The 26,713-nt window shown below is 52.4% G+C and overlaps 1 protein-coding gene across 1 annotated transcript in view; it reads left to right on the top strand.

Moving 5' to 3' along the window:
* Positions 1-26,713, top strand: part of ZBTB7C (zinc finger and BTB domain containing 7C) — a 281,771-nt gene that overhangs the window by 63,378 nt on the left and 191,680 nt on the right. Inside the window, exon 2 of the mRNA XM_070421121.1 lies at positions 3,769-4,042. The gene's annotated coding sequence lies outside the window, so the exon portion shown is untranslated. The remainder of the gene's footprint in view (positions 1-3,768; positions 4,043-26,713) is intronic.

Genomic DNA, 26,713 nt, shown 5'->3' with positions numbered 1-26,713 from the left:
AGATTCTGAGTGGGCAACAGCCCACTTTGAATATAAACACACTCCTTTATACCGAGGCGCTGGCATCTGAGCCTGTGCTCCTGGTACTGACTGAGGCCAGTGCTGGTAGCCAGACGGGTGGCAGGGAGAGGCAAGGAAGATGCCCTGTGGCTCGAACTGGTAAGAATGGTGGTGGAGAGCGGTCCCAGCTGCCTGCCCCACCCCAGTTGCGGGGGTGGGGGGGGGCAACAGTGCCCTGTTCTTTCCTGTCCTCCAGGGGCAATCTAGGAGGTGGTGTGGAGTGAGACAGGGTGCGACCTGGAGGTGGGGCCACCTGTGGCAGGGTCTCTTCCACCTCTCCCCGTCTGTGAGCCACCAGCCCTTTACCTTCTCCAGGTGGCACCTGCAAAACCTGGCCCCAGGTGACATCATCATGAAGGCTCTGACAGAGAAGGTTCTACAATTCCTTGCTCACCCTGCCTTCTTTTCCATGACAGTGCATGACGACGGATGGACGAGACCAAATGATCCCAGCCTTAAGCAGGAGACTCCTGGGTAACGGGCGTCATGCCTTAGCCCTTCCATTCACTCAGGCCTCTGTAGTTCATGAGGACCTGCGAGGTGCAGCCCTGTGCTGTCACTCGCCCACCCACAGTGGCTGTTAGGAGCTTTCAGCTCTCCTTATACCGCACCTCTCCACCTCTGCAGGCCTGCCCCGGGGACCGCAGTGGCTTGCTCATCAAATTCAGCTCTCTGTAGCGCAGGCTGCCTTCCTGCAGCTGAATCTTCAGAGAGAATCCAAATGCAGCATCAGGACTTCCCTCCTAAGCCTTATGCCAAGCGAGCGTCAAGTCCTCAAGCCCCTGGCAACCCCCATCTTCCTGCCCCCTCCTTCCCTCCTCTCCCCACATCTCAGAGGAAGAAAGCTCAAGTAGTAGTCAAGAAGGGTGAATAAATATTTTCTTTGTACCGCCTGGGAGAAACATGGTAAATACACAATAACAGGATGGATGGATGGATGGATGGATGGATGGATGGATGGATGGACGGATGGATGGATGAATAAGTGAGTGAATGGATGGATGGATGGGTGGATGGATGGATGGATGGAAGAATAAGTGAGTGAATGAATGAATGGATGGATGGGTGAATGAACAGATGAATAAATGAGTGAATGAAGGAAGGAACAAATGGAAATTCAGTCTCTGCTCTAAAGGAACTTAAATTCGAAGGAAAAGAGCTGGGCTTGTGGGGCTGAAGGGTACCCCAGGGATCCAGGGATCAGAGTCACACCCTCCTTTTATGGCAAAGGAAACGCAGGCTCAGAGGCGGGAGGGGCTGCGGTGCGATGCCTGTGGCCGACCTTGGGGGTTAGAGGGTGGCGAAATCACCCAGGGAGAGTGAGATCCGGAACCCAACACAAGGCTGCCCTACTTTCCCTGTGCGGCTGCCCTAAGTGTCCCTCGTCCTTGGAAAAAATTGCCTTTTCATGTGGTTGGGAGTGGACGGTGCAATTTTTCTTTGAGGGTTAATTGTTTTGCTGACAGCACAGATAATTAGGAATGAGAATCCCGGAGTGAGGGCGACAGCACCATCTGCTGTGAATATGTTTCAGCCCCACCTTGCAGGAGGGCTCGAGGGCTCCTGTTCTCACCCTCCCCACCCCCAGCAAAAACGGATGTGCTCTGGCTGCTGGCTTCAGGAGCTGAGCCACCAGGTGACCTGCAGCCCGCGGGGTCGGCTGGTGGCCGGCTTCTAAAGGGTGCAGCATGGCCTCCCTCCCGCATGGCACCCGGTGCACACAGTAGGCCCACTAAGCGCTGCAAGGCTGAATGAGGCCCCTGGGGCTGTCTGGGACACAGAGCGCTGACACCAGGAGGTGCCTTTCTCTTCTTCCTGTGGCCTGATGCTCTGAGGTCTGGTCCTCTGTTGGCTGGAGGTGGGCGTGTGGGGGGAAACCCTGCCTCCCCTTGCCTGGTAGGAATTTCCTAGGTCTCGACTTCCTCTGTGTCAGTAGAAGCAGAGCCGCTTTGGAATCCAGCAGAGAATCCCACTGTCAGGAGCAGCCGAGATCTTTCTTCACGTATACGGGTGGAACTGCATGGTACCCCCCCTTCCCACCCCCCCATTTTTATTATTTAGAAATAAGTCATATATACAAAAGAGAATTGGCACATACATGTGCTTTTTGAAGGTAATAGTCATAATTTCTTTGTTCTTTCAAAGGGACTTCTAAGCCCCAGTGCTGCCTTGCCCAGAAACGCCTCAGACACCAGAGCCACTGGGAGCCAGGCCACCCAGGGGGCTCAAGGTCAGCGCAGGCCCGAAGCACGGCTATTTGTCACTGCCAGTTTCCTCTGCCCGGGCTGCTCCTGGCGGCTGGGAGCCTCCACATCCCTGTCTTCCCTATTTATCACTTGTTCTCTCTGTGCTTTCTCCTCCAAGACTCTCCTGTCAGGGGAGGAACTAAAGGCATGCTTGTGCTCTTCTCCCCATCCCCCCATCGCAGGCCAAGCCTGTCCCTGTCCCCGCCTTCCCACTCCTATTGGCTGGCCACACCCCAGAGGGGACATGAAATTACCCTAGGACCATGGAGCTTGCTGGAAAGAATGATAATTGGGAATCAAGAATTCCAGTCTTGACTCTTTCATTAACTTACTGTGTGACCTTTAGTGAGATTCTTAACCTCTCTGTGCTTCTGTTGTCTCATCTTTAAAATACCCCTTTACATTCCAATGGATGCAAACACAGCTTGAAGGGTATAAACCATTACAGGTGTTGTAAGACATGGCCATCCTCGTGTTTACAAAATCCATGGGACTTCCTGTGCCTGCCTTCCTTCCCCACCCCCACCCCTGTCCATGGTGCTTCCTCTTATCTACAGTGCTGGGTGCCCTGGCAGAGCTGTCCACCTGCTACAGCCCCTTCTCAGCAGGGTTAGGGTTAAGGTTAGGAGCCTGAGATTTGGGTGGAGCTCAGGGTCACAGCCATGAGGCAGCAGGAGCCTTTCCCTCCCCTGCTAGTTGCTGGGGCCTGTACCTGGTCAGAGGTGCAGGGCTGAGCAGACCTCTATACCAGGGCAGGGCTGCTTCTAGCTGGAGCCCCTTACCACCCACCCCCACACCCCATAGTGTGAGCCACAGTCTTGGCTGTGAAATGTGGTCACTCAGTGTCTAGTGTCTGTGTCCCTCACCCAGTGAGGTCTGCACCTCCACTCTTGTCTCTCGCTCTGCGTGAAGGTCTATGAAACGAGGCTCTCCATCAGCCACAGGCCGGTGCCCTTCTGGAGCCCACAAACCACAGCACACCGGAAGCCTTGTCCCAGGGACCTGGGCTACCAGAGTTGAGGACGGTCCCCAGTAGACATGTTCTTGTTCTTTGTGGTCTCGTTGGTGGAGGAGAGCTCCCCAGTCCTTCCTCTATCCTGGGCAGTGAGGTTCTGTTGGTGGTTATGAGCCAAACTCTGAATGGTGGTTAGGATGAGTGAGTAAAGGTGGGTCTTTCAGGAAGATAAGAAATATGCAGGGTAAGAAGACAGGAATACAGGTGTGTGTGTGTGTGTGTGTGTGTGTGTGTGTGTACATGCAGGCTGAGGCTTGGGGATAGTGTTGGTGGGTGGGACATGGGCAGTGAAGAAAGACTCTGGCTGATGTAGAATTCACATAGTCACCAGGAATTGCAAGACCTAATAATAAAGAGCAATGAGAAGATAGCTGGAAAGTTCTAGAACAGTTAAAACTTGGACATGTGTCTTTGGCCCTGGTAACAGAAACCTCCGTTCTTCCTCAGGTCCCCTCTGAGGCAGCTGGGAGCTCAGGAGGCCTCACCACCCCTGAGGAGTGGGCCCGCCAGCAAAGCAGTAAGGGATGGCGTGGAGCCCTCCCAGGGCCTGAGGAGAGCGTGTAACCCACAGCCCGTTGGACCCGGAGCCTCTAAGTCGGGGGGGGGCTGCACCAGTCGGGAGACAAGAAGAATGGATGCTTCGGCCCCTGGCGACATGCACACGGTGTAATGACAGGTAATGAACCTGCGGCTCATCTATTCTTCCTGAATGATATGACAGGTAGGAGAATACATCAGCCTGCAGGAGACATAAAACGTCAACCCTTGGGAAGATAACTATGCAAACAAACCTTGTAAGGCCTGATAAGATGATAGATGGATGCTTCCCAGTTATTAGTTTCTGCCCCATGCGCTTGCTGGAGCCAGGCCCCGGAAGATTTAGCATCAGGTGGGTTCGCTTCCTGTGCCTAATGGGAAGGCCTGATGCCGTGATGTATGTAACACCTCTTGTTTGAAGAACTCAGGGCAACAAATCAAGAAGTCATTACTCCCCATCAGCTCCCCTGGGAACCAGGGAATTGGTGGCAGGGAATCAGGGAGCAGAGGCAGCTATAGGCACAGGAGTTCTTCGTGCCTTGGTGATACCTGAGGGCTGGACTGGGGACTCCGTGGGTGGGAAGCCTGACGATTGGTTCAGATTTTTCAAATGACAGGGTGAAGCGATGGGTCGGTATTTCTTGTAAAAGAAATAAAAGGGAAGGGGGACTTTGTGGCTCCCTCCATCCCTGCAAGGATGCCAGGGCAAGGAGCCGATGATCAGGGGTGGCTGGGGGAGTTCATGAGTAGGGGTATGGAAAGCCCGGGAGAAGCTGACAGACACAGTGGGAAGGCGGCTAAGACAGGAAGCATTGAGCAGGTCCCCAGAGCCTAGAAGGCAGGGCCTGAGTCTGGAAGGATGGGGGACAGTGGGACTGGATACCCCAAAGATGACCTCTGTCCCTTTGGTCCTCTGGTCTTCACTGTGTGTGTTTTACAGTGCACCACTCTGGCAACTTCCACCGGGAAAATGGCAGGCTGGGCTGGGAGCAAAAATAGCTTGGGGCCTTGGGAAACTGACCAGGGCAGGGGGAGAGAGAGAGCCAATGACCTGGGGCAGAAGGCCCGAGGGGGTGTGGCAAATTCCTTTCCAGCACAGGCCAGGGTCAGGGTCCACAGGGTCGAGGCTAGGGGTGGGGAGGGGCAGAGTATTAAGACTTCTGGGTGGCCTTGTTCTAAATCAGGAAGAAAGAATTAGATGAAGAAGGAATCCAGAAATCTGAGCCCAGCTCTAGGAAATGGAGCAGCTACAGGCATCAGGCGGGCTCAGGGCTTGGCTCCTGTTTATATGAGGAAATGGACAGGGAATCGAGTTCCAGGGACCCAGCAAGGGATAGTCAGGGGACTTGTTAGACCTAAAGGCGCTTAGTGAGGGAGCCGGCAGCTCCACAGGTGCCCGGGATAGCTGTGTCCCTCGGTACCCCAGACCAAAGTGTACTGGCCCTGGGCCACTCCCAGCCCCCTCCTCTCAGCGGGGCAGGTGGTCTGTGCATCTCAGACTTGACTGGGGATCTGAGCAGGCCTGACCCTGTGGGGCTTCATGGTGGGAGGCGATGGAGGTTATGGGGAGACAGGAAAGGCCCAGCCCTGCAGGTGGGTGAGTGAGGACTTCATCATGCATGAGGCCAGGAAGGTAAGGGACAACATACTTCTTGATCAAGGCAAGAAAGAGCATAGGATTTGGTCTATCAGAAGGTTCTTAACCTAGTTTACCAGTATTTACCGCGTACCTATTATGCACTGGGCACTGTGCTAGGTACCAGAAAAACAAAGATCCCTGAGGGATGTCTGCCCATGGGGAGGGGTACGTATGGGGCAGAGGAAAAAGCATGGGAATGGAGACAGATCCATGACTCTGAGAGCCTTGGGCTCCTGTCTTCACAACAGGCGATACTTACTCACAGGATGGGTGAGAGAATTAAATAAAATAAAATAAAACATGCAAATCACTTGGCACAGCAGCGGTGCCCTCACATGCGATCCATGCATTTAGTTTACCTGCAGTGTTCTGCTTTGGAGGAGCTCACAGTCTGGCAGGGGTGGGAGCAGAGGAGGCTGGGAGAAACGCACCCTAGTTCCCAGGCTGTCGGGTGCTAACAGGGTGTGAGACCTGGGCATGAACACCTGCTTATGACACTTCCCCTGGCCGTGGACAGTGTGGTTTCAGGTGGATCTGAACACTCAGAACTGGTGCCTGCACTTCACATGACTCCCCTGGCAGTTACTGGGCTAGAGGTTCTTCATGGACACTGAGTGTGGGTGGGAGGACGGAGTCCAGGAATTTCCAGAAGAGACGAATTGTCGGAATGTTTGGGAGGCTTGCCTCCCCGGCTTGCAGCGTGGTTCTTGGGAGTGGGGCAGGGGGAGGTGGGTAACACCCATGAGAGACGTGGCCCTTGGAGCAGGGCTGCCCACGAGGGGCTGAGCACGAGCCACGCATTATTTGTAATTTTCTAGTAGCCACCTGAAAAAAGGTAAGCACAGCAAGTGAAATTCCTTGTAATAATGTGGTTCATTTAACTCAACCTGGTCCAAGTATTACCTTTGCAGCTTGTAATCAATACACAAATCATAAGCGATAGTTTACATTCGTCTCTGAGGTCCAGAGGGTATTGGACGCTGAGTGTACATCAGTTTGGACCAGCCACGTTCCAAGTGCTCAGTAGCTCTGTGTGCTAGTGGCTGCTGTACTGGACAGCTTAGGTGTCCGATCTAGACTAGAATCTGGAATATCTTTCCAAGGGGAGTCCAGAAGCAGGGTGAACCCTGAGCTGAGCAACAGGATTTACTATTATGGCCTCTTCTTGTGGCACAGCTGGAGTGAATCCCTGGGGAAACTGGCTGGAATGAGGAGAGATGTATTGAATCACTTGTTCTAGATCAGTGGGTCTCAACCTTCTGGCCCTTTAAATACAGTTCCTCATGTTGTGACCCAACCATAAAATTATTTTCGTTGCTACTTCATAACTGTCATGTTGCTACCGTTATGAATCGTAATGTAAATATCTGATATGCAGGATGGTCTTAGGCGACCCCTGTGAAAGGGTCATTCGACCGCCAAAGGGGTCACAACCCACAGGTTAAGAACCGCTGTTCTAGATGGTGATGTGTTTTCTGGAACCAGCCCTGGCTGCGTCTCACCTCCTGGGCTCAGAGTGCTGCCACCTGTGCTGGTCCTGGCGCTGACCGCAGGCAGTTCCTGAGACTCTCTGGGCCTCAGAAGCTTCATTCAAAGTGGGACTAGTCGTTTCTATCTTGTTGGGTAACTATTGGGACTAAATCAAATAATGAATAATTGCTTGGTGCCTTTTTATTTTTCTAAATCTAATGAAAGCCATTTGAGTTCCCCTATTGGCTAAGTTTGGTAAACTTTTCCTAGCAGGTATGGCTGGTGCTCTGTCTCCAGCCTCCTGCTGTTTGAGGACGTGGGGCTTTTGGGTCGAGACAGGTGGAGAGGGGTGAGGCTTGGATCTTGGCCCAGGGTAGTGGCAGCTGCCTGTGGCCCCTCCTTATTCAGACCTGGTCATCTGGAGGAGCCAAGCAGGCAGCTTGTGTCTCTATGTCAGCTCTGCCATAGGGAATGCTGCCATCTCCCCCCCCCCCCCCCCCCCCACCGTCCCAGGCCCGCACCTTAAGGTAGGACACCACCAAGGCGCTGTGCTCCTGTGGAGTGGGGGTTGTCAGCCACTCCAGGCTTATCACCTGTCCTAAGGTATCTTGGGACCCAGCCCAGGGATCCTACTCCCAAAGCTGCATATCCGAGGACCTTCTTTCTTCTGGAACAAAGTCCCCTCCTTACCTTACCTGCCCCCTTTCTTTGCCTCATCATAACAATGCAGGTAACTCCCCCTTAGGGCCAGGGAGCCCTTTGTCACAGAATATGGCTGTTCTTTCTGGGCGTGGGGGAGTACATTTTTTATTATTCTGTGAATGACAGCTGCTCCAGCCACTGGCCCCCAACAGCAGCAGAAAGTAATTGCTGTGTATGTTTATTCGCATAGGCTCAGGGACGGCACTCCACAAAATCAAGTTCTCCTATGCCCAGACCACTCCGAAGAATGAATTACATAATTTCTGCCTTCTGGGGGTGTTTCTGAGACTCAAGTGAGATCAAGTATGTGAAAGTCCTTTGTAAAGTTATGAAATGTTATTGAGACTCTTAATTCCCTACCTGGGGCTGTTTTCTGGGCCGGAAGCTGGGCTGATTCTCCAGACGCCCTTGCACTCAGCATCACGTGGCAGGCTGGCTCACTAGCTCTGTCCTCGCTTCAGCCTGAGCTGGTGCTCCCTCTGGGTGCCCCCCCATCCTGCCCTGGGGGTCACCTTGGAATTAGCCCCTGTCTCCTGTTCTCCTCTGGGGATGTTTTCCTGATATCTGGGTTTGGAATCCACCCAGATTATCGTGAAAATTCATAATTCACCCTTCTGGGCCTGAGGGAGTGGGGCAGCCATCTATGGAAGTTCCGTGGGTCCTTCTCACTGACCTGGCCTGGGTTTGGTGAGGATTCCGCGATAGGGAAGGAGGTTTGAAGGGAGTGTGTGCAGGCAGATGCCACATCCTCAGGGCCTGGTGTGGAGGGAGCAGGGGAAGGCGGTAGAGGTCAGTGATGTGAAGCTGACTTGGGTGTCAGCTGCACTGGAATCAGTGCAGAATCTATAGAATGAATGGAAGTTCTGCAGGCTCAGGGGCTGAAATGGTGTATTTAAGGCTGGGTCAACATGACATGAGTTTTGCTGGGTCAGGGGTCCTTGGGTGCTCACCGTCTAGAGAGGCTCTGTAGGTCCCTGTGCCTCTCTAGACTGGGGTTCCTCATGTTGGAGCAGCTGGCTCCCGATTCCTGGGGCCGGAGCACTCAAGGCTGTCACGAATCCTAAGAGAGTCCTGCAAACCAGTGTCAATATGACAACATCTATTTAAAAAACCAATTTATGAAGTATTTGGGGAACGTTGAGAAGGGGGTTTTACGGAACCAAGCACATTTAGATAGAGATGTAATTCTGGCTCCTTCCCAGCTTGCGCTGTGACCCCATGCAGAACTCTCACCTTGCCCAGGCTTCAGGGTCTCGTCTATGAAATGGGCATGAGAAGTATTGCAATGATTTCATCCTGTTGCTGGGTCTGCCTGCATTTATTTGAAAAGCAAGAGGCGTTATGAATCTTAATCTCCAAAGATTTGAGAGTGTTACATGGCAACGCCCTTTCCGTGCCAAGCCCGCGCTGTGTAATTCTGCTCCGAGTCTCTTTATTGCTTCCTGGGGGCCCTCGGGGGAATGGCCTCTGATCTATCACCTTAAAATCCTGCAGCAGGGAGAGGCGGAAAGGCACATTGCCCTTGACTGACAACCTTCCTATGACTATTTAACAATTTTAATTTTTCATGATTCCTCTGATAAAAATAGTGCCCGACTAAAAACAAATACATTTGTATTTTCCATCTCTTTAATTCGTTTCTAATTTGGGGGTTCTTATTAGCTTAAAATTATCTTGCTGAAATGGTCTTTGGATGGTAAAAAAACGTGAAAACCACAATCAATTCTAGAGCGATCGTACTATTTAATTATGCTGATTGGAGCACTAGAGACCCCTGGCAAACGAACCTCTCAGAATAAGCTTGATTTGTGTAATTTGGTTTTTAAAACTTTTGGATGCATATTTATGGTGTTGAACTATGTGTTCCTGTTCTCCTTGAGATTCTGACTCCTCCGAGAGGTGGCTGGGGAAATCCACAGGCTGAGACCCTGGGACCCCTAAGCCCCCGGCGTCAGTGGTGGGCCCTGACCTGAAGGGAACGCAGGCTCCCCAGCTTGTCTGTCCATTTAAAAATGTCTTTTCCTTAAAGGAAAAAAGAGGAAAAGTAGAGGGTCACCTAGAGACAGCCTAGGAAAGGACAGGTGGTAGAATTTTAGAGCTCAATGGTAGGAGAGACCCTTCCATAAAATCATAGAAAATGGGAAAATCCTGGGTCAGAGATGACTCTAGGACCCGATTCTAGAATGTGACAGAACTAGGGAGACACTGGGAGAACCTGGTTGCTTGAAGAGGATGTTCCCCTCCATCCAAAGCCAGGGATCAATATTAGCTTTGCTGCAGTTGGACTGCAAGGGGGAACGTAATAGGAAAGACACAACACCACTCATGATGTTTTCTTGCCGTAAAGCTGAGCCTCAATGTGTCCGAGCCTGTAGATCTAACCACCACTTTGTGCAGGGACTGCAGGCACATGTGAAACTCCACCACGGGGGTCATCCCCAAACCCAGACCACGAGCAGCTCCGAACTTCTCTGACAGGATGGCGAGGGGGGAGTAAAAGGGTGGGGGAGAGGGAGTTGTTCTAGATTAGCAGACTTTTTAGAGCCTTTTAAGAGCACTCTGTGGGGCTGGTGTGAGTCCTGATTCAAGCCTGGCTGCTGTAGAAGGGCATGCATGAGAGAATCGAGGAGGCAGGGTGTTCGTTATTCAGGAATCATTGTTAATGTTTTTAGGGGGCGTAATATTGTGGCAGTGTTACTACTGAAGTAGTATTTGCAGAGGACATGATATGCTATCTCGGATTTTCCTTAAAGTATTTCAGGAAAAAAGAGGGTGGGAGAAGCAAAATACAGACCGTTGAATATTGTTGAAGCTAATTTGGTGATTGGTGATGGCTGTGTAGGGATTTATGGTGCTCTACTATTTTTGTATATTTGAAACGTTCAGTAATAACAAGTAAAAAAACAGTAATAAGAAATGTTCTTACGAGCTGGCTGAGCCCTGACATTTCACCGTTAGAGCTTTGCTCACCTAGCTGAAGCCTGTCTCAGTCTGTAACATACAGTTCTCCTGGGAGCGCGGTTCACCCCTTGGGCAAGTCATTCTGGGGCAGGAGACATTCCCCCGACCCCTCCCCGCAAAAGGTCCCATGCAAAAGGGTCCAGGAAAGGAAAGTTTGGAGAAGGTTGTGTTGAACGAAACGCAAAAGGTTTCTTCAGCGCTTCGGTTATGCTATGACACACCGTGCATCTTGGATGGGGGTGAGCTGCAGCAACGCAGTGTCCCCCAAACCATGTGTCATGTGCTTTGAAGGAGATGGACACCTCCAGCCTCTCCCCAGAAAATGTGGACGTAGGCAGACACCTGGCATCCAGAGCTGTTTCTGTGTACTCACTGGGCAGTCACTACAGCTTTTGAGCCTCAGCTTTCTTAACTGTAAAATGAGCTTCAGATCGCCTGCCACCTACTCGATAAGATTATGAAAGGGCGTTGTACAGTATAAAAGCCAAGGCCCAGGTTAAGTAGTGTGATTATTCCCTGGTGCCATTTTCTGAAACTTGGTCCACGATGCTGACTTGGGAGCCGTGGGTCTGCACATAGGTGTAGTCTAACATCATCCAAAGTGCGGACTGGTGTGGGTGTCACCTGCGCAGAAGATACAGCGATGATAAAAACCGGTTCTCTGCCCTTGGGCTCATGATAGCATCGGGGCGGTGAGAAGAATAAGCAGTGATGGGGACCGGCTCTAGGGATAAATGACAAGGTCAGGTTCAGAGGAAAGAGGGTAGCTCTTAGCTGGGGTGGTGGTCCTGGCAGGCCACCTGGAGGAGGTGGCACTTGACCTGGGCCTTGAGGCCTGGGGAGGATTTGGACAGGCCATCCCTTTGTTGGTTATGGATCACTCAGCTGGAACGCTTCCCTTCTCCCGCCTCCACGCTCCCACAGTCTGCAGCTGAGCACATAAACCTTGTTTGGATTACAGCCTTATCTGACTTGGGAGCCCGAGTCCTCCCTATCCGGAACTGGGGTCGTGGCTTTCCTTGCCCAGCCCTTCCAGCCTCTCCCCCTCTCTGCCTCCACCCCTCGTTTTCATCTTCCCACCAGAGCTGAGAGAGGCTGGGATTACTCACACCATCCACTCACTCACTCCTGCCCCCTCTTCTAAGGTTTTTTTTTAAAAATAGATAAACCACAGAAACAAAGCAATGAATTATGACTCAGAGACACCCAAGCCTTCATGTGAAAATGTTTATCATCATCAAATCATGCCTTAGGGCAGTGAGAGAAGAAAACCTGCCTGGAAATCTTGGAAAAGGTGGGCAGCAGCTGTGTAGGTCAAGGTGAAAGAGTTTGAGGCGCTCCTGGGAGCTGACATGGTTTCTTGGGTGCAGAGAGCTGGTTGGGGGGCTCTGACTTCCCCTGCAAGGTATGCCTGGGTCATTCAGGATGTGAGTAACAGTCCAGGGGACTTGTTATCCAAGAGCCCACACTGACCTTCAGTCTACACCGCAGGAATGAAAGGAGGGGCCTAGGAAAGGACAGGGCTGGGGTGGACGCTTCATGTCAACAAGGAGGCCCAGCTCTGTGCCACGTGAGGACTCGGAGACAAGCTGGACACATGCCTTGTCCGCCAGAGTCCTGCATGGACGGATCTCAGCCCTCGCCTGGCACACGCGAAGGCTCAGAAAGCCAGGATTGATCCTAGATGGTTAGGATTGGTATTTTGAGAAAGGACTCACCCAGAACCTGGCACAAAGTTGGCCCTACTGTGGACGTTCACAACCACCCCAGACCTCAGCTTTGGGCTCCGGGAACCCTGGTGTTGAGTTCTGGCTCCGACACTCTGGGCAGGTGACTCCGACTCTCTGAGTCTCAGCGTCCTCAAGTGTAAGATGGGGTAACAACGCCTCCCTCCCAGGATGCTGGGGCAGATGAAGTGAAATGATGTAGAGAGAGCCCTTGGTCTCCATGGACCCTTAACAACATTTAGTTTTCCTCTCTCCCCCTTCTGCCACTGAGAGGAACAAGGCCTGGGACAAATTGTGCCAGGCCTCGGTTTCCTCATCTGACAGATGGAAATAACTAGATCACTTGTCCTGCCGACATCATTTAACCTTGAAGAAAGAGTTTAATGGGCAATGTATGTAAAACACTTCCAGGGTTGACAGAGTTAGTCAAACATTTAAAAAGTGCACACATATGAATTCATATACACAAACCCACATACACAAACATACTCAGAAGACGAGATCCGAGTGGCAAAATGTGCCCACATCATGGTGCAGGTGGTCTGGGCGGGAGAGACGTGGTACCTCACTCCAGACTGGCCGTATCATGGTTTTCGGCTGTTTCACTTTCCCAGAGGTGGTTTGTCCACTTTTCTGGGCCTGTAGCCCCTGACAGGCGGGGGTGTGGGAGAAGCACATAGCCAGGCCTGGAAGATCTAGCATCCAGATCTTCCTGACAGTGTCCAGGTGACCCTGAGCTAGTCACGTGGCCACCTCCTCAGACACAAAATGAAGGTCAAGACTGCTGGTCACAGGGCATCAAGAGGATCCCATAGGACAAGGAGCCAAAGCCTTTCTAAGTTGTAAAGCAGGAACCAAATGGGAGAGGTCACCATCCTTGTAACTGCCAGCCAGGCCTTCGGAACCCAGTGCAAGGAAAGATTTAATAGTGCTCGTTAATTGATTAATATGCATCCTGCCATGTCAGCTGCCTTTTGGGAGACAGTGGTGATGAGTTTTCTGTCAGAGAGACACACTGTAAAGAAGCCTCCCCTGACCCTGACCCTGCCCCTGACCCTGTTACGTTTCTGAGTCAGACGGTATATCTTCTCCTGGCTTGGTGGGCACTGTCAGGTGAGCGCTGGGGCTGAAACCAGCCATGCATTCTCCCACTTGGTTTAATTTGCTTTGTAACCAGCACTCACTCTGGGGCTCTGATTTACAGTTAATGTTCATCTTTAATGAACACTTGTCCGGAACCTTCCATCAGTCAATGGTGGTGGCATGGACCTGCCTGCCAGGTTCCGGAGGGCCAAGTCTATTTTTGCTTTTTGGCCAACATTTCCCCTCTCAGCTACATAGAGAACCCTCCACACATATGCACTTACTTAATCTCCAGGCCACAGGGCACGGTGGAGAGAGCCCAGGGCTGAGCCGGAGGGAGGCGCGGCCAGCCCAGCTTTGCCTTGGCGCGCTGTGGCGCCCTGCGGGAAGGCCGGCTGCCCTTGGGCTTCAGGTCCCCTCTGCTGATGGCACGGGGGTTTGGGAGTCGGCTTCTCTCCCTGAGTCTCTGACTCAGCACACAGGCCCAACCTGGTATGCAGTGATGAGAGAGATCTGTGTGCAGATTACAAAAATAATAACCGCTTTGTATAAGAAACAATTCAAACAACATAGAACTATTTCATGGAGAAAGTGTTGGAAATTGTGATACTCTCCCTCCCTCTTCAGAGCTCACCCCTAGCAACAATCCAGGGAATTGTTACATCCATATCGCCGTCTGTATCTGTATTGCGACCTTGGAGATGGAAAGGATATCTCTATTTCACAGATATGGGATTAAGCTACATATTATGTTCTGCAGCTCGTTTTTACTTAATGGTTTTTTAAAAAATTGCTCATACACCCTGCTCTAAGTTTTTATAATATGGGTATAATTTATTAATAGGCTAGAATTAATTTCACCTCCTCGATGAATGTCTGGGTGCTAGCAGTTCATTTCCATTGATCTGATGGTCGGCCGCCCCCTCCTACTCCAGGAGCAGGTCATTTCGCTTACACACAAAGCCGCCATCCTTCACTGAGGGTGCTGCCCTTTGCCTCTCTGGGTTCTTCTCCCACAAGTACTGTAGCTGAGCCACAGTAGGGCACAGGGCACTGCCACCCAGAACCGAAGGCACCTGGGCCAAGCTGGGACGGAGTGAGGAAGGCTGGGGTGGGGTGGCTGGAGCTGTGGGTCAGAGTGTGCTGGACGGGCAAGAGCCTGAGAAGGTGAACATGGCACTTGCAGTTTGGTAGCTCCTGGAACCACGTGCTGTCAGGAGCTGGGGTAACAGTGATTCAGGGCTGAGTCAGCAGATGTGGGCACAGCCCTGCAGAGATGGGCAGGCCTTGGGTGGCACTGGCTTGGCACTGACCCGGTCCTTCTCTTATTTTCCCCCAGTGATGAGACAGGGAGGCCAGGCCACTGTGGCCAGCCTGAGCTGCCTGCCCACCTGCAGGCTGTCTCCAGTCTCCTCCTAGCTAGAGGCTGTGATGTACCGTCCACTCCTGGGCCCGGGCCCAGCACTATAAGCATCCATTTCTGGCTTATTCTTCCAGTGTTTCTTTATGCTATAATACAGAAATTTGATATATATTCTTAGTTTTCACTTTACCATACACAAGAGTGCCTAGAGTGTATTCTGCACCTTGCTTTTTTATTTCCTTAAACTTATATCCTTGAAGTATCTCCATATTAGTCCACAGAGCACTGCCTGTTTTTAATAGCTGTGTAGTATTCCACCGTATCTGTACGGACAGAGTTGTGGTGGTTGTTGTTGTTTAATCAGCCTCCTATAGAGAGACACTTGGGTCATTTCTAGTTTTTTTTTTATTAAAAATAATTCTTCAATCTGATGTCACTCTGAGCTATTCTGTTGTGTGTGTGTTGAATTACAAACTGCCCCCAATTGTTTCTAGAAGTAGGCAGAGTACGCATCCTATATAATAAAAGGCTCATATGCAAATGGTCCCCTCGACTGGGAGTTCGACCAGGGAGCGGGGCCGGCTGGCCAATTGCCGGCGCCCCTCCCCTTCCCCCCCACCCCACCCCACCCTCCCACTCCCATCAGGATGCACTATCCTTTGCCTTCCTGGACTGTTAGAAACAGTCTCCACTCCCATTTCCTCCTCTGATTTCACTGAAGACTTAGGAACCCTGAGCTCTGGAGATGTGGAATGTCTAGTGAGGCTGGCCGGGGTCCTGCCACAGGGAGAGAAGCAGCGTGGCCTGGACTAGTGAGATCTACCCTGAGGAGCTGGCAACCTGCTCAGGTCGCTCCCCTCCTCCCTCACACAGGTGAGGTGAGTGGCCCACACCTGGACCCCTCATCCTGTGAATAGCACCACCATCCACTCTGTCCACCAGGCCTCCGGCTTCATCCCGACAGTCAGTGGTTCTAGGTGCAAACACATGGTGTTAAACACATGTTTAAACCCTCAGCTCCTGGGTTGCAATCAAGTGTCACTTATGCAAGGAGGGACCTTGTGCTGGTGTTTCTGCACCTCCCGGTGGCTGGGGTGCTTTCCTAACCTGAACCCAAAGCTTCAACGAGCTGGCTGGTAGGTGGTGATAAAACGCCCATGTGCAGGCTCCCATTACTCACAAGTACTTGCATTTGGCTGGAGATTTGTGAAGTCCTTTCATTGCTAGTGCATGAAAAAGGGATATTTCATACATGTTTTACATTAGCACCGTGATTTAGCTTCTGAGTGAATAAGAATCAATGCAACAGCCAACTGCCACCCGAGAGCCCATTTATATTGTATTACAGGCTGCGGCGGCCCCACCTTTGGCTGCGATCTTGTCAGAGCTGATAAGGTAATAATAATAATAACTTATATTTCCATTTGGTGGACTTGGTTCCCGGGCTTGGCCGCCTGCACACGGGCCTTCTCTGTGGTCTGTCTGTCCCTGTCCAGGGTGTGTCCCGAGTCAGGGGTGGGGGCCTCACAGTGAGCGTCCCCCTAGGAAAGAGGTCTGCGCATCATTTATCAATGAATCAGTTATTAGATCAATGAGTTACTCAGTGCAACGTTGTCGGGCACAGCATCTCTGAAACGCAAGGCACCAGCGAGGAACTCCTGCCCTCGATCCCACACCTGACCCTTCCTCCTGTGAACAGCACTCTGCCCACCAGGCCTCCAGCTTCAGCCTCACCTGCTGCCCTCTGCTCTGCGTGTTAAATGCCCCTGCAGTCTGCCCTTCTCCCCACACCCCTGTCATCATGCAGCTCAGGTCACCCTCCCCTGGACCAGCCAGCAGCCCAACAGGTGTCCCTGCATTTTCTCTTGCATACCCCCCCGCCCCTCCCAGTCTCTGTGGATAAGACCATGGGCTCTGGAGTCCAACTGCCTGCCTTCCCCTTGTGTGCTCTCGACCAAGTTGCCTGACCTCTCTGAGCCTCGATTTCCTCCTCTGTAAAAGAGGGACCTTTTCCAGGAAAATGTCGTGAGGATTAAATGAGAAAATACACGAAAGGTGCCTAGCACAGGGCCAGCCCGGAGCCCATGTTGGCTGTTACGTGATTACAGAGGATGATGCTGAAACCCAGAGAGGTTAGGCCTCCTGAGCAAGCTCACATGACCACTAATGCGCAGCGGGCTTTCTGTACTGCCACAGACTGAACTGTCTCTCAGAAGTGCGGGCACAGTCCCTGCCCTCCAGAGGTCCCCGGTATACTGCTATAGCTCAGTGGTTCTCAACTGGGGTGATGTTGCTCACCCCCTCTCCGCAGGACATTTGGTGATGTCTGGAGACAGGTTGGGGAGGCTGGCACTACTAGCATTTAGTGGGTAGAAGCTAGGGATGCTGCGAAGCATCCTACAATGCACAGGCCAGCCCCCCACAATGAAGAAGCCCCAATGTCAGCAGTGCCTCTGTTGAGAAATCCCACTAAGGCCACCAGCAGCTGACCTGGTGAAGGGTACCCTTTCTAACAGGCAGGCGGAAGGGCCTATCAGCCTTTGTCCAGGGGGAATGGCCTTTATCGTTTGGGGCTGGGATGGGAGCCTGGGGATGGAACTTAGGAGTGGATGAGAGTCAAAGTAGCCGTTAGGAGCAAAGAGAAAGTGGATTGGGGCAGCCTGACCAGTGTGCATGGGGCTTGGAGAATGCGGGTAATTTCCCTGTGTGGTGTTTTTGCGGAACCTTACAGACACCAGCATCCATCTTCCCCTAGACGTTCCTCCAAAGGGCCTTGGACTCACTTGGGCCTTGGGGCACTCACGCAGAGATGTGACTTTTGGCTGGTGGGGTGCAGCCTGCGTGGCCCTACCCACCTGCCAGCGGCTGTGTGCGCAGGCTGCCGGTTAGGTTAGGCTGCCCTTGGGAGGTGTGAGGACTCAGGGTGAGTGTAAATCACACTCCCTCCAGTTTCCCCACCCCCAGCCCGGCACCATTTGCACCTAGGAAAAGCCTAATAAAAATGCATTCCAGTCTTAGTCCTGGAGGAGGAAGATGGGAGGAGCTGGGGAGGAGAGCCAGCCTGGCCTTGATTAAAGGCATCTGAGCCGCAGGGCTTTTCTGGCCGCAGAAGCAGCCTCGGGGCCCCTGGAAGCGGGTGATCCTGGGTATGGCTCCACTCTCCAGGCCTGTGGGGCAGCCCTGCAGAAAGCCCCCGAGTCCCAGCCCACGGTGGGAGGTAGGTGGGCGCACGCTCTGCCCTGCCCAGCCCCCACCCGTGGGGGCACTCTCAGCTCATCTCAGGGCTGGCCAGGTTCTGCCAAGGCGCCTCGCCTCCGGGGAGAGGCAGCAGCCAGGACGTTGCCTGTGAGGGCAAGTGACAGGGGAGAGGCTTGTGGGCATGAGCTCCTGAAAGGGATGGGGGCGGGGAAGCTAGACCAGGCCACTAGAGCTGTGGCTCTCAGCCCTGACTGCACGTGAGACTCACCTGGAAGCTGAGAAGATTCCAGTGCCCAGGCCAATAGGCAGGCTCTGGGGTGGCACTCGGGCACCTGTCATCTTTCAATTTCTTCAGGGGATTTCCAGCCGAGATTGAGAACCACTGCTTTAAAGCTTCCCTGGGCTCTCCAACAGTCGAGCCACAATGAGGCCTCTAATGAGGGCACTGGGGAGCCTTGTTGGGGTTCGGTGGGGAGGGGGGCAATCAGGGGACAGGCAAACTCGGTGGAGAGGGAATGCGGCCTGTCTGACCGCACAGGTGACCCGCATTTCCGGTCAGGTTGGCTGCAAGAGGGTTCAGGGAAGAGCTGGCGGACCCCGAGGTGGAAGCTGCCCAGCCAGGGTCTGAGGAGCGGGCCGAGCCGAGGCGGCCAGCACTCCCTGTGCCTGGCTGGGCGCTCTCCTGTTGGGGTTCGGAACTGCTGTACAGTTTACGGTAGTTTTTGTTTTGTGGTTATTTGCACATGTGTCTGGTCTTTGCTGCCAGCCGGGGAGTCCCAGGAGAGCAGCAGCCGGGCCATAATTCTATCTGGGTTTGGGCACTGGTCTCCTCCTCGCGGTTATCTCTCCGGTGCCAGCGGCCCCTTCTCTCACCTGGGCTGTTACAACAGCCTCCTGACTGGTGTCGCAGCCTCCGCCTCTGCCCAACCATCTACTCTCAGGGCAGCAGCCTTTGAAACGTGTCAGACAGTTTCCTCCTTTGCTCAGAACCTTTCAGTGGCTCCTGAGTAAAAGCCAAGGTCCTCAGAGTGGCCTGCAAGGCCCCATTGTCCCTCCTGACCTGTCTGCCCACCTTCCCCGACTCGCTGCACTGCAGCTGCACTGGCCGCCTCCCGATCTCCAGGGTCTTTGCTGAATGTTCCCTCTGCCCAGAAGCTCAGCCCCCCAGCACTCCGCAAGCCCCCTCCTTCCTCTTCTCTGGGCCTTTGCTCGAATGTCACTTTTTCAGTGAGGCCTTCCCAGACCGCCTGCTTCCTGTCCCTGGGATCTTCATTCTCCCCACTGCACTCACATGCCGACACTGTGTGTTTGTTTTCTGTCTGTCTCCACACTAGCCTGTGAGTCCAAGAAGGTGGGGTTTTAATTCTATTACATTCCCTGGTGTAGACGCAGGGCCTGGGACAGTGTCTAGCCTGCAATGGCTGCCCAATACAGTTGTTTCTGTTTCCCAGGGACTGTTGATGCTCAGGACTGGTGTACTCACAGTCTTTGGCTCCCGACAGTCTCTCCATTGGTCCAGGCACAGTCTGCTTTTATTTAATTATGTAGTTATGTAGTTATTTTTATTAATGCAATAAGCACCCAAGAGCTCATCACCCATAACAAAGCTAAGATTCGACAAATCCTACATCCAAACATAAGATCCTGCCTCAGACCCCCTCCCCCTGCCGCCCACCCGAGGAATAATCCCATCCTTATTCTCCTGCGTTTCCTTTATCTAGTTTTATTGCATCCATATGTATTCCTAAAAAGCATATTTTCTTGTAGCTATTTTTAGTCTCATATACAGCCCTGTGCTGTGTATAATCTTTGGAGTCCGTTTTACTTGATGTTGTTTTGTTAAGATCCACCTACATTGTTGCATGGGTTGGGGCTCATTGCTCTTGGTGACAAAAGATATTGGTGGAATGAATATTTAACATTATGCCCCCACAGTGCCAGGTGCATAATAACAGCCAACATCTATTAATTCCTTCTTCTGTGCAGGGCACTCTGCTAAGTGCCTTATTAGCCCCACTTAACAGATGGGAAAACTGACACTCAAGAGGGGAGCAACTGGCGTAAGGTCACACCCGAGTGACTCAGGAGACAGAGGCAGGAATTGACTTTGCATTGTGTGCCTCTGGTGGCCTTGCCCCTGCCCCTATATCACACTGTTTCTCTAAATGAATGATTGAATGAATGGGCTTATACACAGACTTACCACCACAGCCCCTTAGGAATCCCACCAAATGACTTTTGGTTACAAATTGAGATTCAACACACACACACACACACACACACACATTTTGGAATTGCTCACAAGTACTTGTTAATTGACAGAAAGTTTACAGTAGGAAAGATAGGCCTTACCTTCTGATGCTTGCCAAGATCCATCTGTCTGACCCTGTCTTTCTCTGTCCATCTTCTCTCTATTAAAAGGTCAGCTGGGCCTGGTGCTCACAGGGGCTGGAGGCTCAGAGCCTATACCTACAGTCTGTGCCTTGGGCGTGGCTCCCGGGGGGGGGGGGGGGGGGCGGGAGGGGAGCCGCGGGAGGGGAGCTGGCCTGTGGAAGGAAGAGGCTCACTCAGGGCAGAATTTACCTCCCTCTACACCAGGGCCAGGCTGACTGCGGGGGTTCACTCAGCCAAGCTGAGCTTGCAGCAACCAGAGTAGGCAAGGGCGGACCCTGTCAGGGACCCCTGGCCATCTGCTCAGGGGTGAGACTCTATTTACATTAGGAACAAACAGAAGTGATGGGGAACCAGAGGGCTGAGCATGGGGTTGAGCAAACGACAGATATGTTCCAAGAACAATTGCCCCTGCTCCAGGGGGGCATACACAGCAGGGCCAAGGTCAGGCAAATAAATGAACATTTTGGTAGCTGTGATCCCGAACCCAGTACTGGGCTTGAGTGAGCCAGGTTTGACCATGGGGAGGATAGGGCCATGGATTTTACCATTTCATGTGCAGAATGGCCTGTCCACCAAGCCAGCATTTGCCCAGGCCTGGTGCAGAGCTGGTCTGGGAGGGGCTGGTTGGGAGTTGCCTTACTGATCACTGGGGAAGGAAGAGGAGCCCCTCTAGGAAGCCAGACACCTGAGAACAGAGTGGGTGGAGGAGGCCAGAAGCTTCACCTGGAGGGATGAGGGCAGGGCCAGGTCGGAAGCAGGTGGATCTAGCCTGACCAATTTGGTGAGAGGAGGAAAGTGAGAGCTGTGACATGTTCCGCTGGCTGGTATCAATAGGGGGTGACAGAAAGCAAGAGACAAACAGCTGGGCCTCTGCTGGTGTTTTTACCCAGCCTCAGTTTCCCCTAAGCACCTGTGAGCCTAGAAGCCTTCCAGCTGGGTACATGTGTGGCATGGTGGGAGGGGGCAGGGCCTATTGCTAGTGTGTATGCACTTAAGTGAGACTATGTGGGGGGGTGTCGGCGGGAGGAGGCAGGGAAGCCTCTGGGAGAGGGAAAGGGTAAGCTCAGGGTGAGTTTCCTCAACCCAGGCTGCATCCTGGAATTGTCCCAGGGAGCTTCTAGAATATTGAGGCCCCTGATTCATCGGACTAATGGCATACTGGCACTACCAGCCTGAGTGGCAAAGAGGGATGTTCCCCACCTCAGGCTCACCAGAGACCTCGCCAGAGCAGGAGCAGAGGAGAAACCCTAGGCTTAGAGGCAGAAGTGCCGAAAAATGTGTCCTAAAAGGAAACTCAGAAAAGCCATTGGGCTTGGGTGAGGGGTCCTCTCCGGGGCATTCTGAATGGGGGTTGCTCGCCATCCTTCGGAGAAAACAAGCAGCCAACAGTCTTTCTCTCCCTGGCTTTTGGAAGCTCCAGGGAAGAAGGCTGTCCCCACAGTAGCCTTTCTTTGGAAGTCTCGCACACAGCTCTCCTTTCCACTTGAATCCACTTCTTACAGTTCTGGTTTTAAAATCCAGACCTCCCCGAACAGCCGAGAAAACAGAAAGAGGAAGGGATGGCTCTCACTTGCTCAGAAGGAGTGGCAAGAAACGAAAGCTGCCCCCAAACCTAATAATAATAAAACAAATGCGATTTTAAAAAGACAATGGCGATGACAGATCGCAACCAATTCCTGAGTGCCTGGTGTGTGCAGCTCTCACCAGACCACCTCCTGCCCCTCTCATGGGTGGGCACCCCATGTCTGATGCTGCCCAGGTAGCATGTGGGAGAGCCAGGATTCAGCTCTTGGTCTAGAAAGAAATAAGAAAAATAAACATGATGCAGTGAGTTTTTCGTAAGGTTAAGTTTATCTCCCTTAATAGGGTTGCCCTTTATCCTGAAATTTACATTCTTTCAATAATTCTGATAATAAGATATACTACCTTGTATGATACTGTGGACACAGTAGATGTTGGCAGCATGAAAATGTGGTGCTCTCCCTCTTAAGACATTGAGTTTACAGGTCTGTGGAATTCCTAAATCCAGCATCCCTTCGTGTGTGGGACGCTCAGATCACCAAGAACAACCCAGGCTGCCCCATTCCTTCAGTAGTCACTGTCCCCACTTCTCTGCTTCTCTCCCTTTTTCACACTTTTGCTCAGGGTTATGGAGTTGTCAGAGAGGGAGGGTGAGGGGCAGAAAGCAGGAAAAATGATTAGTGACAACCCTTAGGGCAGCAGTGGTTTTCTAAGAAAAGATTGTAATTCTGTTGAAAATTGCTAGAGAAGAGAGTGCAGTCCAAGTAGGCATATGCAAATAATATGCAAATTATGCAGAGCCCTCCTATTTCATAACCTGGATGTAGCCCTTGGGAAAATGCTAATGGAGACTAGTGGTCTCCCTCAAGCCTCCCTTGGTGATCTCCAGGAGTCTGGCCCTAATTAAAGAGTATTTTCCCGGCAGTGTGTGGCTCCAATGATCTTTATTTTATAACTTTTTTCTCCCTTCCTCATCTGCACAGGCCCGTGGCCCAGCCTGAGAGGGTGCTTCTCCTTCCATGGCAAGTGGGGGTGAGGAAAGTGGCCATCAGACTTGACCTCTGTACGGCTCCTGGGGTCCCAGCCCAGCCGACTCTGAGAAGAGGCTGCTCAAGGCTTTGGTTCGCACACTAGAGCAGGCATCAGAATCACGTGGAGGGCTTGTTTCAAACGCAGATGTCTGGGCCCCACCCCAGAGTTACAGATCCTCAAGGTCTGAGGTGGCTCATGAACTGGCATTTCCCTTAAGTTTCTAAGCGATGCCCTAAGCTGCTGGTATGGAGACCATAATTTGAGAACCACTGGCCTAGAATGAGCAGTGATACTCAGTGTGGTCCACTGGTTACTCTTACCAGTCAGCGATAGAAATGAAGTACAGTTATGAAGAATAAACATTTAGAAACTTTCCTTGAAGTTTGACATTGCCACGGCATTCAAGCGCTTGATTATTTTTCTGTTATTTTGTGTGGTCTTTCACAAAAGTGTTGGCCTATGATGGTTCAGTAGTTTAAAAAAACAGCAAGTCTTTTGTCACAGACGGCAACTTGGTGACTCTGACGCAGAGGGCCCAACCTCATGGCCAGGGTTCGGGCAGCCCCAGGCTGGCAGAGAATTGGAATGCCCATCAAGAACCCCAGGCAGAGGGGCTCTGTGCAGGCGGGCATGCAGTGGGCTGGCCCTAGAAGGTGTTTGGAAACATGGGGGAGAGGAGTGAGGGGAGGGGATTGGTTGTCACATGAGGAAAACTGGCATTTAATGGCTGAGTGCTGGGCACAGGCACCACGGGGAATTGTCCTGCCCTAAACGCCAGTAGAACCTCTCTTGAGGAACAATAGCTGGGGAGGGTTGGAGCTAAGAAGCTGGCCTGACACCAGACCCCCTGCCTTCTCTTGGGGTGGGGGGACTGGGGGCGAGGAGGGGAGATGGGGGGTGCACTGGTCAGAACCAGCCCAACCAGAGAGCCCTTGTTTGTACATAGTAACCCGGTGTGTGTATGCCTTTGGGTGGTGATGTGCGTACATTGTTGGCACCTACGTTATGCAAAACCAGTATACAAAAGCTCCTGCGTAGGAAAGGGAGAGATTGGCAGGAGCAATGGGCATAATTCCTTTTTAAAAAGAGTAATTGTAGGCATCCCTGCTCCATAAAAACAATGTACCAAGAAGCAGTGCGTGCATGGCTTCCGGGACAGCCAGTTGCACACTTAGGGACACCCGTTCTCACTGAGGGCGGGGGCAGTACTTAACGGTGGTGTGATTTTAGACGGCATTGTGAATGGTGTAGCAGGTCTAATGGCAGCCGATACCATGATAATAAGTGGTTCTAGGTGGACGGGGTCCAGCCTGAGTCTGGCACTTGGCAGCCTGTTTCGTCACCGGCCCTCACTCGACCCCCAGCCTGGGCAGCTCCTTTTCAGCTGGGAAAGAAAGTGCTGCGATTCTCACCTGCCAGCGTTTTGACATTTTCTGGAGACTGTGTGAGTGAGAAGTAATTAGCTGTCTTGTGCTTTGGGGCCTATGGGGAGGCCCCCGGCCCCTCAAGCTCAGAATCAGAGAATTCGGAACCTGGAGGGGGCTTAGCATGGACCAGCCCCTCACTGTACAGGGTGGAAAACTGAGGCCCTGGAGGCTGCAGGCTGGCCCCAGGTCCAGCTGTGTCAGGGCAGGCAGCGGGCCTATTGTGGGAGGCTTACCGTGTAATTAATGGGATTTGGAGCAATTACAGGGACAGTAAAGCCCCTCATTTGTTTCTTGGGCCAGACATGGGATTCCTTAGGAGGGTGGGGTAGGAGGGTGGGGTGGGAGGGCGGAGCGGAGGTGGTAAGAAGGTGGCAGAGAGTTGGCGAATCATCTCTGGCCAGGCCTGTTCCTGGCCCGCTGGCTTATACGTTATCCTGTGCGCCCCAAATCCCGGCGCAGCCGTGCATGACTGTCCAAGGTGCCCCACCTAGCTTTCCTCCCGGGCTCATTCTTGTTGGTTTTCAATGCGGTGCTCTACAGAGCCTGCTTTTCTGTTTTCTTTTTCGGTGAACATCGACGAGGACATCATAAAAGTGGCATCATTCTAGGGAGGGCTGTGTCTGCTCCTTTCTGGGCTTGGGGACAGTTGCTGAGCTGAACAGTCGCCAATGGGGAGAGGAGACAGAGCCGGTGTGTGATGGGAAGGTCACCACATCGAGGTTTTGCAGCTGAATGGGAGTCTGTGTCAGAGCCAGACAACCGCCAGGCACCGGAACCCTGGATCATTCAGCAAGTATTCACTGAGCACCTACTCTCTCCCAGCCATTGTGCTAACTGGGAATGGATGGAGTGGTGATTGCACAAGAGCGTGAATGTACTTAATGCCACGCAACTGAATACTTAAATATAGTTAAAGGGTAAATTTCATGTTGTGTATACAGGGTAGGGCAAAAGTAGGTGTGCAGTTGTTTGTATGGAAAATAATACAGTAATTAAATAATAATACAAGAATAAACTCTGTCTCGTGTACTCACAACTGTAAGCCTACTTTTGCCCCACCTTGTATTTTACTGAAAGAGGGAGGGAGAAAGAAGAGAGAGAGAGAGAGAGAGAGAGAGAGAGAGAGAGAGAGAATGGAGTCTCTGCTTCCTGGAAGTAGCTCAAGTTCTGCAAGCCCCCCCTAACTGTGGCCTGGGCTGAGCAGTGGGGGTTTTCAGGAGGAGGTATGGGGGGCTTGGACCCAGGGCCGGCTGAGGAAGGGGATTCCTGGCAGGGGCTGCCTGTCTGCATCCCCATTCAAGGAGACGTCTGTGCAACTGTCTTGAGACGCATTTCTTGCTAAAATGTGATTTTGAAATGTCGCCAGCATAGGGACAGTGCTCCCCTTTGAATCTCTGTGTGGAACTAACAGACATTTCAAGTGGCAAAAACCTTGGGTTGCAACCATGGTGACACCCAGAGCTGGGCTCTGATTTCTTCTTTCCAGGATGTGTTTCTGAGTTTCTCTCTCACAAAGGCGGGTGAGCAGAGGCTGTGTGGCATGAGGCGTGGCCTTCCTCGTGCTTCCTGGGCATTAGTCAGTCATGTGCATGCCACCGGTGGGGCCTAGGGGGCCTGGGGCAGTGACGTCAGCTTCCTGAGCCTCAGTTTCTCTGTCTGTACCAAACCCTTTGGAGGCTCTGAGCACACGGATGAAGGGCATGGAGAGAACATGTAGCCACTGGCTTGCCATGCCGCATCAGTCTTGCTACTGTCAGCTTGGAGTGTTACCACTCAGTGGGCATTGCCATATCCTGTCTTACAACGAACAATGCATTATTTAACGTTTTCCCCTTGTTAATGTTTTCTCCACTCGGGTTGCCTAGCACACAGGAGAGGTACCACCTCTTCGTGTGCCCACTGTGTCTCTCAGTAGTGGGCACATGGCAAGTACCGTGCCAATGGTATCAGTTGGTTGAATAGTCTGTTTCTAAAGCCACAGTCCGGGCAGTGTTTGCAAGGGTAGCCCTGTTACTTCGCTGGCAGAGCAGCCCCCCTCCGGGCCTCAGGGTCAGGTGTTTGGGCGGTCAGTCCTGCAGGGCCGCTGGCTGGGCCCCGCCAGCTCTGTAACTGTTTCATTTGGGAACTTTACTTCTGGCCCCTTCCATGGGCTCAGGCGATGATGGCGGGTCACCCAGCAACAGCCACTCAGATAATTACACGGGTTTCAAATTGTTCACCACTTTCCGTCCTCAAAGCAATTTCAGAATCAATTTGAGGTTTGACAGGGAGCTGGTGGCAGTCTCACGGGCCTGGGATGGCGTGCTGCGCCTGCTTAGCGCTCGTTATAATTCTCGTG

The sequence above is a fragment of the Myotis yumanensis genome, unplaced genomic scaffold, assembly GCF_028538775.1.
Source record: "Myotis yumanensis isolate MYYU_CA2020_CCGP unplaced genomic scaffold, mMyoYum1.0.hap1 SCAF_7, whole genome shotgun sequence".
Taxonomy (NCBI): Eukaryota; Metazoa; Chordata; class Mammalia; order Chiroptera; family Vespertilionidae; genus Myotis; species Myotis yumanensis.
Note: the sequence above shows the minus strand (reverse complement) of the source record. Positions and strands in the feature narration are given on the sequence as shown.